At 37.1% G+C, this 18154-nt stretch overlaps 1 protein-coding gene across 1 annotated transcript in view; it reads right to left on the bottom strand.

Moving 5' to 3' along the window:
* Positions 1 to 18154, bottom strand: part of MDGA2 (MAM domain containing glycosylphosphatidylinositol anchor 2) — an 824365-nt gene that overhangs the window by 591124 nt on the left and 215087 nt on the right. The window lies entirely within an intron of this gene.

The following is an 18154-nucleotide window of genomic DNA, read 5'->3' as shown; positions in this document are numbered from 1 at the left end:
TTTAGTCAGCACATGTTGTAGAAAGCTGCACTAGGCAAATTTAAAGAGGTTTCTTTACTGCAGGACTTTTCAGAGGCTTTAGTTTGCTGATGTGTATCATAAACTGCCATTTTTAAAACAATCGAATGTAGACAAATCCAATTTTTCAGTAACTAATTCTCTGCCTATTTTTAACTTCCCTAGTTTCATTGTTCACCATAAAGCTTCAAAAATGTAGGCAGTAAAGTATAACTTATTTCTGTAATAAAATGATATTATTACTCCAGAAATCCTCAACTGTGCAGAGAAAAAATTGCACCCCAAGCAACATTTGAAAAATGATCAAATTTCTTCAGGAGATAATTAGTGGTAAAGCCATGACGTGAACCTACCTCCAGTGTTATGCATTTCTCATTATAACACTATCAAAAACATAATATTTAATGAGTTTTTTCTATGTGCTAGGCACCAAGATTAACATTTTATATATACCACCACATAAAATTCTCATAATACTCATGTGATATGGGTATCATAACTCCACGTTTACTCAGGACCTTTGACTGAGAAGATAAATGTAAATGCCCTTAAGCAATTTTTATCATCAAACTTATACAACTGTACCTGACACTTCCCTCCTACTCTTTAAACCAGATGATGAAAATTTACATTTTGTACTTTCTGCTCAATTTTGCTGTGAACCTAAAATTTACTCTAAAAAAATAAAGTCTGTTAACAACAACTTACATTGTGAATCAGTACCCAAGGCTGAGTGAGTTGCCACTGCCTACAGTGGAATTTTTAATCTCTGATTAACTGTTTAATGATTATCTATTCCCACCAGACATTCTTAGCGTGTGTATGTGTGTGTGTGTGTGTGTGTGTGTGTATGTATACGTATGTATATATATATATATATACATATATATACACACACATATATTTACAGTTACATATCAAAACAAATAACATAAAAACAATAATAGCAGAAAATGCTTGATGAGTTCCTACTCTATGAATAATTTTAAGTCCTCCACATGTGTGTACTCATTCAACCTTCAAAACAACTGTATGAGATAAATAACCCTTTACAGCTGATGAAAGTGAAACAGAATTAACTTGTCCAAGGTCAAACAGCTAGAATAGTGGTGCCAGGACTTGAATTTAGATAATCTCACACTTGATCATTTTGTTTGCTGTCAACATTTGAATAAATGGGATGGCATCATTTGAAAAAGTAAGACTTTAAACTTCAATGAAGAAGTGCTTATTTAATATAGCATCTTATATGTTTAAACAGAAGTGACTTTTGAATTCCTCTAGTATGGGTAGGTTGGAGAAGGAGTTTTTAATTGTGATTCCATCTAATAATGATACTCCTGTTTCTTTTTTCCCCATGGAGAATAAATTTTCCTTATTTAGATACTTAAAATTTCTAACCCCAATAAAAATGTTTCTTCTCACTCTAATTACTTAAATATGCACTTTCTTTGATCTAACATAAGGAACACAGATCATGGCAAAGGGATCATATGCAAGATGAAGACAAATCTGGTCATAGAAAGCTACCTGGCTAAGCACAGGGATGTAAGTTGAATCACCTGTCTTCACCATCTCAGTAAGTGGCAATGTTATCTACTCATTTGCTCAGGTTAAAAAAAAAAATTATCTTCAATTCCTTTCTTAGTTTATGATTGCTGATCAGTTAATCACCATGTTTTAATGACTTTCTTCCAAATATATTCTGAGTCACACCTCTATCTCTGAATTATCTTCTAAATTACTACAACAATCTCCTAACTACTTCAGTGTACAATGGTCTTTTCAAATATATCAAATATGCAAAATATATTTATTTTACAAATAGATCATGTCATTGCCTTGCCTAAAACTATTCTCAATACTTCTAGAATCAAATACGAACTCTTTAGCAGAGTCAACAAGACACTAGAGGATCTGTATCCTCCCTACCTCTCTGACTTCAACTTTACTCTCCTACTTATTCCCTACATTCTAGATACACTGTCCTTCTCACTTTTCCACCTCAAGGACTTTGCACTTGCTTTTCCCTCTAGAATGCTCTTTACTGTCATTATTATCCAATCCTCATTTTCAATCAATCTTCAGACCTCAAACTATCTAATGCTGTGATATTACTGTTTTCATTTCTCCCTTATCTGGTCATTGTAGGACATTATTTTATTTTCTTCCTAGAATGCACTGCTATGTGAAATTACTTGTTAATGCTCCATCTTTCCAACCATATATAAATATTATTTCTCTTGTTCACTGATCTATCTTCAATACAAAGAATGGTTCCTAGGACACTGATGATCTCAAAAATTCTTACAATGAATGAATAAATACATCATATTATGGATAATAAATGAAGCTGGCATTAATCACATTGCAAGGAAGAGCAAGTCTGCATAAACTAACTTATAAAGACTGTACCTAAAGTGAATTTTGAGCATTTGATAATTCACAGTGCAGAGATGCAGATGATGATGTACGCTTTATAATGGGTATAAGACTATCCCAGAACAGAATGAGATAAGAATGCCATAGGAGAGACTTGCTGAACATGAATAAAATAAAGAAGAAACCCAGAGACTGCAAGCCATATATTTGCAAAGAATGATTATAATTTCCTTAGTGAGGAAGAATTGGGACTGAATGTCAAAACTCTCTATATTATTTTTATGTTATGTATATACGTGTATATATAGGGATATATATATATATGTATATGCATATATCTATCCTTATATTTTATGGTTACTTGATTTCCTCAATTTTATTGTAAAAAAACATATGGATGGTCCTATTCTCAGTCTGTGGTTTGAATTATGCTGAACAAAGCCTTTATTATTTTGTATAAATCATCCTTCTATGTAGCATTTTATAAAAATGTTATCAAGAATTTAGCATATATATTATATATGTATATATGTTGTGTGTTTATACACACACACACACATATAGTGAGCATGAGAGAGAGAGAACAATAGGGAAAATCTCCATTTATAATATATATAGTACAGCTCCACATATATAAAGCTCTCTATATAGAACAGGGGAAGGCTAGGCTTAGTGAAGGCTGTCCCAGCAGGGTCTATTATTTGGGTTTGACTGATGATACTTAAGTATCGGAATATAAAACATGTATGTATGAGAGTTTTGGAAGCAGATTCTTGAAAACTATATTCTTTTTAAGGTGACATTTTTTCATTTTGCAATAGCAGTACCCTCTCACTATTAAGAATCAAATATAAACTTGATTCGTAAAATTAGTCTTTTATATAGGCTCACGAGGATTTCCTCATTTTGTAGTAAGACTGAATAACTTATTATGAAAACTTCTGTATTTCTCTAATGTAAGGAGAAATTAACTTCATTGAAACCTTGAAACAATTCATAACAACATTTTCAGTGAAACACAATCAAACTTTAGGATTTCACATTCATCTTTTTAACTGTGAGAAGGACTGAATGATACTGATATGGTATTCTCCAGATTAATTATCCTTCCTCATAAGTAATACAGACAACAAAGTGAGAGAACAAATGCTCTTTAATTTTTTTCCCCTCCGTTTCCAATTATGTACTGAGTTTGAAGTGGCACACAGAATAGAATGATATATTTTCAGTGCAGTTCATCCCCAGAAAAGTTACTCTGTGAACTTAACATCAAATTAAAATAGCGATTCAAAAAAAGGAAAGAAAAATCTCGCAAGATCAATAAATGTGCTTTAGTGAAATCAAGGAATAATTTATCTTTCTTAGGAGTTTGGCTCCAGTTTATTTCTTTCTTAGGTGCAGCTAATCCATAGATCTAGACTCACATCATGATAAATTTTAATCTTGGCATGTTCCAGCAATAGATCTCTTAATAATGAGAAGCACATCTCTCACAGAGCCTGCCCTGAATCAAATGCTTAGCAGAACCATGTGAAGCTCCCCCTAACTCACCGCTCACTGGCACTTTCTGAGAGAGAAAGAATTGCTAGACAATTGAAACAAATTCACCACTTGAGGAAGTAGATGACATCACATTAAGTCCCAGGAAAGAGAAAAATGGTTCTGCTTTTCTAACTCCATCTCTTGGCTCCAAGCACCTAGCTTAGTGACAAATACTCAATTGCAATTAAGTCTTGCTTCCCCTAAGAATGTTGCAAAAAAAGGAGAGGACTTCAGAGAGTGAGGCGACTTCTTGTGTTTGTAACTTACGTTTAGATAAATAATAACCAAATGACATAGAGAACGTGATCCAAAGACTTCTTTTTCCTTATTACCTTGATGAAATTGGTAAGTGCTAAAAGAGTATTTAATGTTGAAAACAGTATCTACAAACCCTAACATCTAAAAAATCGTAATAATCCTTCCTCTCCCTTTACCTACCAGCCCTCAGGTCTCTCTTGCTGCTCCATAAACAAAAATTCTATTTTCCTTAAATCTTTCTCTGTATTCCCATCAATTTCAGGCTTTTTTGGAGGGAGGGGAGGTGTAATAGGTTTTGTTTTTTTGTTTTTGTTTTTTTGCCTTCAGAGAACACATTTGAAACATTTTTTAAAATCAAAAAAACAGGCAATGATTTTTTGACCATTTTATTATATTGACAATGGTGGCATGACAGCAGCTTATGGGAAGTTTATATCTATTAAAACTAAGCTGAGTTACTTTCAATACTGCCATCAAAAAGTAATGAAATTCAGCAACATTTTTATTTAAATTATTATACAATTTTAAGAGCACTTGACGTTCACCAGCCATAGCCTTTTATCACTTCGGTGTATTTACTTCCAGACATTTTTTCTATGGTTACAAAAATAACTCACAAAACTCAAAATAGGTAGAGAATTCCAAAGCCTGCTATTCATCTCCGAGCAGTATATTATGAATGTCCTTCCTCCTCTGTAAATATGAATCTTTATCATACTTTAAAAGTTACATGAATCAAATACTATAATTTAGTCAATCCCCTATTGTTGGACATCTAGATTGTTCACATTATTTTGTTTTAGTAGATAGATAGGTAGATACACATACTTACATAGTGGCTCAGAATAGTATAACAAACTTGCGCTAAAATGAACTTTTTTCCCCTTAATCTCTCCGGGAAAGTGGGCTTTTAAATTACACTTCAGTGAAAGATATTTTAAAACCCTTCAACATCCCTGTACAGAAAATAATTTTACTTCCTGTTCCTGGAAGTGTCTAGCCTCTATCGTCTGCCTGTGTGTGTGTTTAGTATTTCCTTTAATCCTAGACATTTGTTTTTAACATCTTTATTGGAGTAAAATTGCATTACAATGCTGTGTTTGTTTCTGCTTTATAACAAAGTTAATCAGTTATACATATACATATATCCCCATATCTCTTCCCTCTCGCGTCTCCTGCCCTCCCATCCCCCCTATCCCATCCTTCCATGTGGTCACAAAGCACCAAGCTGATCTCCCTGTGCTATGTGGCTGCTTCCTACTAGCTGTCTATTTTACATTTGGTAGTGTATATATGTCCATGCCACTCTCTCACTTTGTCCCAGCTTACCCTTCCCCCTCCATGTATCCTCAACTCCATTCTCTAGTAGGTCTGTGTCTTTATTCCCGTCTGGCTCCTAGGTTCTTCATGACCATATTTTTTCTTTGATTTTTAGATTCCATATATATATATGTTAGCATACGGTATTTGTTTTTCTCTTTCTGACATACTTCATTCTGTATGACAGACTCTAGGTCCATCTACCTCACTACAAATAACTCAATTTCGTTTCTTTCTATGGCTGAGTAATATTCCATTGTATATATGTGCCATATCTTCTTTATCCATTCATCTGTTGATGGACACTTAGGTTGCTTCTATGCCCTGGCCATTTTAAATAGAGATGCAATGAACATTGTGCTACATGACTCTTTTTGAATTATGGTTTTCTCAGGGTATATGCCCAGTAGTGGGATTGCTGGGTCATATGGTAGTTCTATGTTTAGTTTTTAAAGGAACCTCCATACTGTTCTCCATAGTGGCTGTATCAATTTACATTCCCACCAGCAAGAGGGTTCCCTTTTCTCCAAACCCTCTCCAGCACTTATTGTTTGTAGATTTTTTGCTGATGGCCATTCTGACTGGTGTGAGATGATATCTCATTGTAGTTTTGATTTGCATTTCTCTAATGATTCATAATGTTGAGAATTCTTTCATGTGTTTGTTGGCAATCTGTATATCTTCTTTGGAGAAATGTATATTTAGGTCTTCTGCCCATTTTTGGATTGGGTTGTTTGTTTGATATTGAGCTGCATGAGCTGCTTATAAATTTTGGGGATTAATCCTTTGACAGTTGCTTCATTTGCACATATTTTCTCCCATTCTGACGGTTGTCTTTTCGTCTTGTTTATGGTTTCCTTTGCAAAAGCTTTGAAGTTTCATTAGGACCCATTTGTTTATTTTTGTTTTTATTTCCATTTCTCTAGGAGGGGGGTCAAAAAGGATCTTGCTGTGATTTATGTCACATAGTGTTCTGCCTATGTTTTTCTCTAAGAGTTTGATAGTGTCTGGGCTTACATTTAGGTCTTTGATTCATTTTGAGTTTATTTTTGTGTATGGTGTTAGGGAGGGATCTAATTTCATTCTTTTAATGTAGCTGTCCAGTTTTCCCAGAACCACTTATTGAAGAGGCTGTCTTTTCTCCACTGTATATTCTTGCCTCCTTTATCAAAGATAAGGTAACCATATGTGGGTGGGTTTATCTCTGGGCTTTCTATCCTGTTCCATTCACCTATATTTCTGTTTCTGTGGCAGTACCATACTGTCTTGATTATTGTAGTTTTGTAGTATAGTCTGAAGTCTGGGACCCTGATTCCTCCAGCTCCGTTTTTCTTTCTCAAGATTGCTTTGGCTATTCGGGGTCTTCTGTATTTCCATACAAATTGTGACATTATTGTTTGAGTTCTGTGAAAAATGCCAGTGGTAGTTTGATAGGGATTGCACTGAACCTGTAGATTGCTTCGTGTAGTACAGTCATTTTCACTATGTTGATTCTTCCAATCCAAGAACATGGTATATCTCTCCATCTGTTGGTATCATCTTTAATTTCTTTCATCAGTGTCTTATAATCTTCTGTATACAGGTCTTTTGTCTCCTTAGGTAGGTTTATTCCTAGATATTTTATTCTTTTTATTGCAATGGTAAATGGGAGTGTTTCATTAATTTCTCTTTCCAATTGTTTGTCATTAGTATATAGGAATGGAAGAGATTTCTGTGCGTTAATTTTGTATCCTGCTACTTTACCAAATTCATTGATTAGCTCTAGTACTTTTCTGGTAGCATCTTTAGAATTCTCTATATATAGTATCATGTCATCTGCAAACAGTCACAGCTTTACTTCTTCTATTCCGATTTGGATTCCTTTTATTTCTTTTTCTTCTCTGATTGCTGTGGCTAAAACTTCCAAAACAATGTTGAATAACAGTGGGGATAGTGGGCAACCTTGTCTTGTTCCTTATTGTAGTGGAAATGGTTTCAGTTTTTCACCATTAAGGACGATGTTGGCTGTGGGTCTGTCATATACGGCCTTTATTATGTTGAGGAAAGTTCTCTCTATGCCTACTTTCTGGAGGGTTTTTATCATAAAGCAGTGTTGGATTTTGTCAAAAGCTTTTTCTGCATCTATTGAGATGATCATATGCTTTTTAACCTTCAGTTTTTTAATATGGTGTATCACATAGATTTATTTTCCCGTATTGAAGAATCCTTGCATTCCTGGAATGAACCCCACTTGATCATGGTGTATGATACTTTTAATGTGCTGTTGGATTCTGCTTGCTAGTATTTTGTTGAGGATTTTTGCATCTATGTTCACCAGTGATATTGGCCAGTGGTTTTCTTTCTTTGTGACATCTTTCTCTGCTTTTGGTATCAGCGTGATGGTAGCCTCATAAAATGAGTTTGGGAGTGCTCCTCCCTCTGCTATATTTTGGAAGAGTTTGAGAAGGACAGGGGTTAGCTCTTCTCTAAATGTTTGATAGAATTTGCCTCTGAAGCCATCTGGTCCTAGGCTTTTGTTTGTTGGAAGACTTTTAATCACAGTTTCAATTTCACCACGTGTGATTGGTCTGTTCACATTTTCTATTTCTTCCTGATTCAGTCTCGGAAGGTTGTGCTTTTCTAAGAATGTGTCCACTTCTTCCAGGTTGTCCATTTTATTGGCATATAGTTGCTTGTAGTAATCTCTCATGATCCTTTGTATTTCTGCAGTGTCAGTTGTTACTTCTTTTTCATTTCTAATTCTATTGATTTGAGTTTTCTTTTTTCTTGATGAGTCTGGCTAATGGTTTATCAATTTTGTTTATCTTCTCAACGAACCAGCTTTTAGTTTTATTGATCTTTGCTATCATTTCCTTCATTTCTTTTTCATTTATTTCTGATCTGATTTTTATGATTTCTTCCTTCTGCTAACTTTGGGGGGTTTTTGTTCTTTTTTCTCTAATTGCTTTAGGTGCAAGGTTAGGTTGTTTATTTGAGATGTTTCTTGTTTCTTGAGGTAGGATTGTATTGCTGTAAACTTCACTCTCAGAACTGCTTTTGCTGCATCCCATAGGTTTTGGGTCGTCGTGTTTTCATCGTCGTTTGTTTCTAGGTATTTTTTGGTTTCCTATTTGATTTCTTCAGTGATTTCTTGGTTATTTAGTAGTGTATGGTTTAGCCTCCATGTCTTTGTGTTTTTTTACAGATATTTTCCTGTAATTGATATCTAGTCTCGTGGCATTGTGGTTGGAAAAGATACTTGATACAATTTCAATTTTCTTAAATTTACCAAGGCTTGATTTGAGACCCAAGATACGATCTATCCTGGAGAATGTTCCATGAGAACTTGAGAAGAAAGTGTATTCTGTTGTTTCTGGATAGAATATCCTATATATATCAAATAAGTACATCTTGTTTAATGTATAATTTAAAGCTTGTGTTTCCTTATTTATTTTCATTTTGGATGATCTGTCCATTGGTGAAAGTGGGGTGTTAAAGTCCCCTACTATGATTGTGTTACTGTCAATTTCCCCTTTTATGGCTGTTAGTGTTTGCCTTATGTATTGAGGTGCTCCTATGTTGGATGCATAAATATTTACAATTGTTATATTTTCTTCTTGGATTGATCCCTTAATCATTATGTAGTATCCTTCTTTGTCTCATGTAATAGTCTTTGTTTTAAAGTCTATTTTGTCTGATATCAGAATTGTTATTCCAGCTTTCTTTTGATTTCCATTTGCATGGAAAATCTTTTCCATCCCCTCACTTTCAGTCTGTATGTGTCCCTAGGTCTGAAGTGGGTCTTTTGTAGACAGCATATCTACAGGTCTTGTTTTTGTATCCATTCAGCCAGTCTATATCTTTTGATTGGAACATTTAATCCATTTGCATTTAAGGTAATTATTGATATGTACGTTACTATGATCATTTTCTTAATTGTTTTGTGTTTGTTATTGTAGGTCTTTTCCTTCTCTTGTGTTTCCTGCCTAGAGAAGTTCCTTTAGCATTTGTTGTAAAGCTGGTTTGGTGGTGCTGAACTCTCTCAGCTTTTGCTTGTCTGTAAAGGTTTTGATTTCTCCATCAAATCTGAGTGAGATCCTTGCTGGGTAGGGTAATGTTGGTTGTAGGTTTTTCTCCTTCATCACTTTAAATATGTCCTGCCACTCCCTTCTGGCTTGCAGAGTTTCTGCTGAAAGTTCAGCTCTTAACCTTATGGGGACTCCCTTGTGTGTTATTTGTTGTTTTTCCCTTGCTGCTTTCAATATTTTTTCTTTTTATTTAATTTTTGATAGTTTGATTAATATGTCTCTTGGCGTGTTTCTCCGTGAATTTATCCTGTATGTGCCTCTCTGCACTTCCTGGACTTGATTAACTATCTCCTTTCCCATATTAGGGAAGTTTTCAACTATAATCTCTTCAAATATTTTCTCAGTCCCTTTCTTTTTCTCTTCTTCTTCTGGGACCCCTATAATTTGAATGTTGGTGCATTTAATGTTGTCCCAGAGGTGTCTGAGACTGTCCTCAATTCTTTTCATTCTTTTTTCTTTATTCTTCTCTGCCGTAGTTATTTCCACTATTTTATCTTCCAGTCACTTATCCGTTCTTCTGCCTCAGTTATTCTGCTATTGATCCCTTCTAGAGAATTTTTAATTTCATTTATTGTGTTGTTCATCACTGTTTTCTCTTTATATTTTCTAGGTCCTTGTTAAACGTTTCTTGTATTTTCTCCATTCTATTTCCATGATTTTGGATCATCTTTACTATCATTCTGAATTCTTTTTCAGGTAGACTGCCTATTTCCTCTTCATCTGTTAGGTCTGGTGGCTTTTTACCTAGCTCCTTCATGTGCTGTGTGTTTCTGTGTCTTCTCATTTTGCTGACCTTACTGTGTTTGGGGTCTTCTTTTCACAACCTGCAGTTTCGTAGTTCCCACTGTTTTCGATGTCTGCCCCCAGTTGCTAAGGTTGGTTCAGTGGGTTGTGTAGGCTTCCTGGTGGAGGGGATGAATGCCTGTGTTCTGGTGGATCAGGCTGGATCTTGTCTTTTTGGTGGGCAGGTCCACGGCTGGTGGTGTGTTTTGGTGTGTCTGCGGCCTTGTTATGATTTTAGATACCCTCTCTGCTAATGGGTGGGGTTGTGTTCCTGTCCTGCTAGTTGTTTGGCATAGGGTGTCCAGCATTGTAGCTTGCGGGTCATTGAGTGGATCTGGGTCTTGGTTTTGAGATGGAGATCTCTGGGAGATTTTCGCCGTTTGGCATTACATGGAGCTGGGAGGTCTCTCATGGACCAGTGTCCTGAAGTTGGCTCTCCCACCTCAGAGGCACAGCCCTGATGCCTGGCTGGATCACCAAGAGCCTGTAATCCACACGGCTCAGAATAAAAGGGAGATAAAGAAGAAAGAAAGAAGAAGATAAAATAATATTATTAAAATAAAAAGTAATTATTAAAAAAAATTTTTAAGTAATTAAAGAGAGAAAGAAAGAAAGAAGAGAGCAACCAAACCAAAAGAGAAATTCACCAATGATAACAAGCATTAAAAACTATACTAAAAACACCCTCAAAAACAAAAAACGGACAGACAGAACCCTAGGACAAATGGTAAAAGCATAGTTATACAGACAAAATCACACACAGATGTGTACACATACACACTCACAAAAAGAGAAAAAGGGAAAAAAATATATATATCGTTGCTTCCAAGTCCACCTCCTCAATTGGGATGATTTGATGTCTATTCAGGTATTCCACAGATGCAGGGTACATCAAGTTGACTGTGGAGATTTAATCCACTGCTTCTGTGGCTGCTGGGAGAGATTTCCCTTTCTCTTCTTTGTTCACACAGCTCCTGCTTTCACCTTTGGATTTGGCCCCACCTCTGTGTGCAGGTCACCTGAGGGCGTCTGTTCTTCGCCCAGACAGGACGGGGTTAAAGGAGCAGCTGATTCGGGGGCTCTGGCTCACTCAGGCTGGGGGAAGGGAGGGGTACGGAATGCGGGGCAAGCCTGCGGTGGCAGAGGCCGGTATGACATTGCACCAGCCTCAGGCGTGCCGTGCGTTCTCCTGGGGAAGTTGTCCCTAGATCCCGGGACCCTGGCAGTGGCGGGCTGCAAAGGCTCCCAGGAGTGGAGGTGTGGAGACTGACCTGTGCTCGCACACAGGCTTCTTGGTGGCAGCAGCAGCAGCCTTAGTGTCTCATGCCCGTCTCTGGGGTCCACGCTGATAGCCTCGGCTCGCGCCCATCTCTGTAGCTCCTTTAAACCGCGCTCTTAATCCCCTCTCCTCGCGCACCAGGAAACAAAGAGGGAAGAAAAAGTCTCTTGCCTCTTCTGCAGCTCCAGACTTTTTCGCGGACTCCCTCCCGGCTAGCTGTGGCTTGCTAGTCCCCTTCAGGCTGTGTTCACGCAGCCAACCCCAGTCCTCTCCCTGGGATCCGACCTCCTAAGTCCGAGCCTCAGCTCCCAGCCCCGCCCGCCCCGGCGGGGGAGCAGACAAGCCTTTCGGGCTGGTGAGTGCTGGTTGGCACTGATTCTCTGTGCAGGAATCTCTCTGCTTTGACCTCTGCACCCCTGTTGCTGCAATCTCCTCCATGGCTCTGAAGCTTCCCCTGCCCACCCCCGTCTCTGCCAGTGAAGGGGCTTCCTAGTGTGTGGAAACCTTTCCTCCTTCACGGCTCCCTCGCACTGGTGCAGGTCCTGTCCGTATTCTTTTGTCTCTTTTTATTCTTTTTTCTTTTGCCCTACCCAGGTACGTGGGGAGTTTCTTGCCTTTTGGGATGTCTGAGGCCTTCTGCCAGCGTTCAGTAGGTGTTCTATAGGAGCAGTTCCATATGTAGATGTATTTCTGATGTAGTTGTGGGGAGGAAGGTGATCTCCACATCTTAGTCTTCTGCCATCTTGAAGCTCCTCCACTCCTAGACATTTTAATTACATGATATTGACTATTCTTAATGGTTTCCATTAGTACGTGTTCTCAGGATTTGATGGTGATGGATACTATTATTTTGTACTTTTAGGTGACTTTTTCCTACATTTATTTCCTACTGATATTAAGTGCAGGCTTATTTATCTGGTTTCATTTTATTGTCTAGATGGATATGTACATTATTACTAAAAACCAGTTTTGCCAGGTCATACTAAAAATTGATATCCCCAAGTCTGAAGTTTGTAATGCAAATGTCAATATTGGTACAGCTTCTCCCAGTAGGGCATTAACATTGAACCATATTTTTCAAGGACAAGGATTTTGCAAATTTACGGAAATACACAAGGGATTAAGAGATTTATCAGATAAGTTAAATCTAAATTGCCTAATAACTTTAAATGAGAATTTCTGTTTGAAGATCTACCTTGGGAGCTGCTGCAATTCCCATCACACTTGGGCTACTTCTTTGCCAGATTCTCCTAACTATCTTTATTCTCATACCCTACCTCTCTCTTCACACTCTAGGTTGTTTTCTCCTGCAACTTTCCAACACAAGATATCTTTTCATCATGTTTCCTTTAAAATTACAAAAATTAAAACTATGAGATTATTAGTTGTTGTTTGCTTTGGATTATTGATAACTAGATGATGGGAAGACAGGTGGAGGATGTGAGCTTTCGTATTAGTCTGTAAAATCATAAAGTTAATGAAATTAACTTATGGAAACAGAAACATGAAGAGACCAGTTACCCAAGTCACAAGGATACGTACTGCTCCTCTAAGAACCTCTAGCTGTAAGACCCTCTAGCTCTACACCGCATTGACTATACAATTTTATAAAGTCCGTGTAACATTTAGAGTTTCACCATTTGCTAGAGTAATAATCGGAATCACCTCCATCATAATCATTCATGTTTAGGAGTGATGTACTTCTAATGTACATATTAGATAAGTGGTAATAAAGTCCTGACACACATGGGAAGATGTAGAGTATTAGAAAGAGCACTGAACTCAAGAGACTTTTGTTCAAATGCCCACCTATGTCCTTTACTTACTCGGTCATCTTTGGAGTAGTGAATAATCTCTCTGAACTTCAGTTATACTCTCTCAAAAATTAAATAAGAATTTAAATAATTGATTAAAGGAGATAAAGTGTGTGTTAGTTCTTGTATGTACACACACATATACACACATATCTTTTGGTTTAACAATCTCTGTCATCGGAAAAATTCAGTAGGGAATAACGTATTGAGTTCTACCACATGATTCTTTAAAAACTAAGTAAGTAAGAAAATAAAGCATCTTAATGCATAAGAAAACATTCTTAACTTTCGGTTTCCATCTCTTCACCATACTGAAGTCGAACAACAGAGAGAGAGAGAGAGAGAGAGAGAGAGAGAGATACACACACATACAAACACACACACACACACAAACACACATGGAGATTGAGAAAAAGAGAGAGAAAGCAAGCACTGAGTTCAAGTGTGAGCTCTGACAATTAATCAGTAGCTCTGTGATCCTGGGTAAATCACTTAAAATTTTTGAGCTTCATTTTCCTCACCTGTCAAATAAGTTGCTCTGGACTAAATGAAATCAACAATGCATGTAAAGGACCTAGAAGAGTATATTTTACATGTATACAAGTACTCAGCAAACATTAGTTTCCCAGTCATTACTGATAGGTATTGGGTGTACATAAATTAGTGTGGAAAAGGGAGAAAAATGACTCACAGAAACAAATTACTTAGGGATTTAAAGACTCTTGATTTTTTCCTATATTTTTCTAATCAATAATAAGTAGAAAAATGATTAATTTCAAATTTAGTTCATGGTTCTATGGATGGGGTAAAATTTATTTAATATATAAAGACAGACAAATTATGTGTTATATATGTAGGAATAATTTGAAAGAAAAAAGTAGATAAAACAAGGATTTAGTGTCTAAACACTGGAAAAGAAACTGCCTAGTCGTAAAAATATCCTCTCCACACCTGAAAGAGGGAACAACTAGCTATTTATGGGTGGTAAGGAGAAGACAAGATAATCCCAAATTATAGGTAAAATAAATCTGTATGTGTAATTTGTCTATCAATGGCAGACACACAGATAAGTATCTGAAGAGTAACATCTGAGTGTGGGTTACATAAATTCTGATTTGGTCACTCTGGGCCCCAATACTTCAAGACCCAGTAAGGGACAGAATACAATACTTTTATTGAAATTCATCCTGCAATATAAAATTTTATTTCATGTGGACAATGCAGTGAGTTACTATACTTAGCTCTAGTGGGAGTGTCACTCATGAGGAAGAGCGGCTGCACATTCCTAAAAATATGAGTCCCTTAATTTTTAGCTAAGCCAAGATTTCCTTTGTGTTTTACCAGACATTTCTTGAACGCATTTCTGAGATGCAAGTATTTCTGTCTGCTGTGCATTTTTTCCAAATTTCCCTTCATCTTTTGAATGTGGAATTATGCACACTTCATCTCATTAGACCCACATATTAGTAAGAGTTTGGGCTCTGAAATGTGGACCAGGGCAGCATGATTTAGCACAACCTGGGAATCAGCTGTCTTGAACGTCAGTTGTTTTCACTCACAACACCCTTTACTCACAGTTTAATAACTTGGCTTGCATTTTCTATGACCTGTGAAGTATAGCTACGGTTGCCTTCAAAATAACTAACTTGTTTTGTAAAACTTTCTAAGGTCACCATAAATTGCCATTTGCATTCATGGTAATGCTGGGAAATATTTAAAGGCTTATAAAAAATAGTTGTCCTGAACACAGGAGATAGGAACAAGTCTTAGGGGCTTGAGAGTGGGCTTGGAGTAGAGGAGCCCATCCTGGTCCTCAGACCAAGGCTTTCTTGTACTGAGAAGCACACGGCTTTATGACCCTGTTGCCAATGCAGTGATGGAGGACCACATTCCCTCATGACCAAGTCACCGAAAAAGCCTCCCTGGACTTCCTGATTTTGGACTCACCCCTCTCAAATTCATGCCTTATGAATGTGGCAGAACATGACCTATCAAACAGTATTTACATAATTCAGTTTCTTCCAGAAAATCTACAGTGTTCCCGCCTGACCTCTCTGAATCCTTCAGCCTTATTCTAGGGCTCTTTTCCTTCTTCTCTCTCTTCCTAAAGCTGGTCACTTCTTGTCACAGAGCCTATCCTTGCCAGATAAGGCCTTCTCAAGCTCCACTCTGCATTCTGTGCACCCAGGATTTCAGTAGTTAAGGCCAGAGATCATAGTTTTCTTCAAACTGGGCCAGCTCACAGAAAACTCATCCATGAATACATCTCTAATACCCCAAGCCTTTTCTTTTCACTACTTGAGAGGTTGCTCTTCTCACAGAGATAAATGGAAACTGATATGAGATTCAGGTTTCAAAAAACTGCTGAAGTTTTTAGTCCTGGATGAATACTTCAGGCATTCTAATGAAATGGGGATTAGAAATAGGTTTAACATTAAGGGATATATGTTTCATGCTTGTGTATAAACTGAATTTCATACATGTTACATTTATAGTAGTCCAGAAAGCAAAGCAAATGGCATTTCCTTCTAAATATAGTATATATAATGTTATTTATATTACTTATTACTATATAATACTATATAGTATGTATAAGACTGCACATCATTTATACATAAAATATATATCGAATTATGTAAATGTATATATAATATCTATAAAGAGGGGACCCCAAGTGGAGTTCATAGAGTGGAAAAAAGAAAGAAAGAAAAATGGACACATTCACCTACTACAGTGTTCCATACTTTCCAGGTCAACCCAACATATTTCCCTATAATGCCCCAGGTTTCCAGGGAAACCATAGAAAGTGTCCTCTAGCCAGTTGGTTTCATGGGGAAAGCACTAGCTCAGATCCGAGTTCTTGACACAAGCTCACTGCATCTGCACCTGCAGGAAGGAGAATGGGATCTACTCTGGGTTTTGTGTGCTCCTCTGTGTTCATCATAGTCGCACACAGACCCCCACCAGGCACTTCTTCTGCATAATGTTGATTATAGAATGTAATATTGCTTGATTTGTGTCTTTACCACTCCCATGGAAAGCTGCTTAAGATTGGGCAGATTACTTAGTCATTTTTCTATCTTCAGGGCCTAGAAGTGTGCCTTTTTCAGTTCTTCTAAACTTACCTCTATGAGAAATAACCTCAGATGAATTACTCTTCATTCCAAAGCAGTTATATAGAAACATGACCATACTGAATAATGGTAACTATATGGGCTATTGGCCCTGGAATCTTAAAGCAAGATATTTAACCCCATTGGGCTTCAAATATCTCAATTGGGGTGAGAGGATTAAATGTGATAAGGTATCTAACCTTAGCCTATTCCAGAGCATATGGCAAATCTCAATAAACATTAGATGTTGTTTGTATTCTATTTCATAGCTTTGACAGGCTTCCAGTTGTTCAAACCGTATATAGTGTAGGTTGCCACTCCAGAAAAATGGCAAGTTGCTAGAAGACAATGATTATGCCTCCATTTCTTTAGCAATTACAGTATTTCTTTATGACTTGTACTCAAATCCACCCACAGTTTGCACATAGAATGGGTTCTCCAAATTTCAAATGGCATACTGGGTAAAGTAGAGGCAACAAGTGACAGGAAGTTACTGTGTGAAACAAATCAGTCTTCAAATGCGATGAGGAAACTGGGGCCATTCTTGTACTTTACGAATAAGATCAGAATTTCTTTTGCAGCTGATCTTTTAAATTAAACAAACAAGCACAGCTGGAAAAACACATGCAAATTTTCGTATTTCAGTCCAGCAATATGCAAGCACATCCACAGTAGGAGTAATTTGCTGAAGAAGCCTCATTAATGAGTTCTAGCACTGGTTTATTCTGAGAAGTCATGCTATACTCTAATAAAGGCAACGTCTTCCTGAGGGCTACATAAGGTCGTGTCTACGTGCAGTCTTTCCCCATAAAATACCAGTCCTTTTAGTCAAGAACCTTCTCCCATTACAAACAGCTTGTCAAATACACGTGTGGGCTCTGTATTTCTCAGCACCTCATTCTGAAGTATCTCTAGACTGAATTATTACATTCTGTTCGACATTAGGATGTGATTCAGCAACACCAGTGGACAGACTGGATATAACTAATCCATTTACTAATTGTACTCTGTTGTTAGCTATTTGTGCATTGATTTAACTTCTTACTACATTTGCAAACTTAAAGTCTAAAAGTAGAATAATCTAAAGGGAAAACATTTTAGCTCATCTCCAAGACACAAGGAAGCTAACATTTTTCAGTGATGCAACTGGAGGATAGCCAAGAGTATACTAAGAGCAAATGTCTCTCTCCAGAAAGAATAGTTGGTACAAATGTCCAGCAAGCTTTAGATTCACCTTGCAACTCTGAAAGAAATATCACTGAATATACCTGATAGGGGATACTGTTCCAACCTCATAGCCCAACACATTACGTTTCTACAAAGGATTTCAAATATTCCTACTCAGGCTCTAAATACCTTCCACTCCTCATATATGTAAGCCAGTACGGCACTTCACTTCTCTAGCTCCATTGCCATTTTCAAGAGACAAGAGCCAAAAATATGCTACAGCTCTAGCCCTGCAGCTGCAACTCCCAAGCTGGAAGGAGGAAATGTTAGCAATGCAAAAAGCAAAAGAAGAACCAGACCAATTGGTACTGCTATTGCCTGATTCATTAGCATGGGCCAGGGGTTATTTTC

This window comes from Tursiops truncatus, chromosome 2 (assembly GCF_011762595.2).
Source record: "Tursiops truncatus isolate mTurTru1 chromosome 2, mTurTru1.mat.Y, whole genome shotgun sequence".
Classification (NCBI taxonomy): Eukaryota; Metazoa; Chordata; class Mammalia; order Artiodactyla; family Delphinidae; genus Tursiops; species Tursiops truncatus.
The sequence above is the reverse complement of the archived record's forward strand: the minus strand, read 5'-3'. Positions and strand labels throughout refer to the sequence as shown.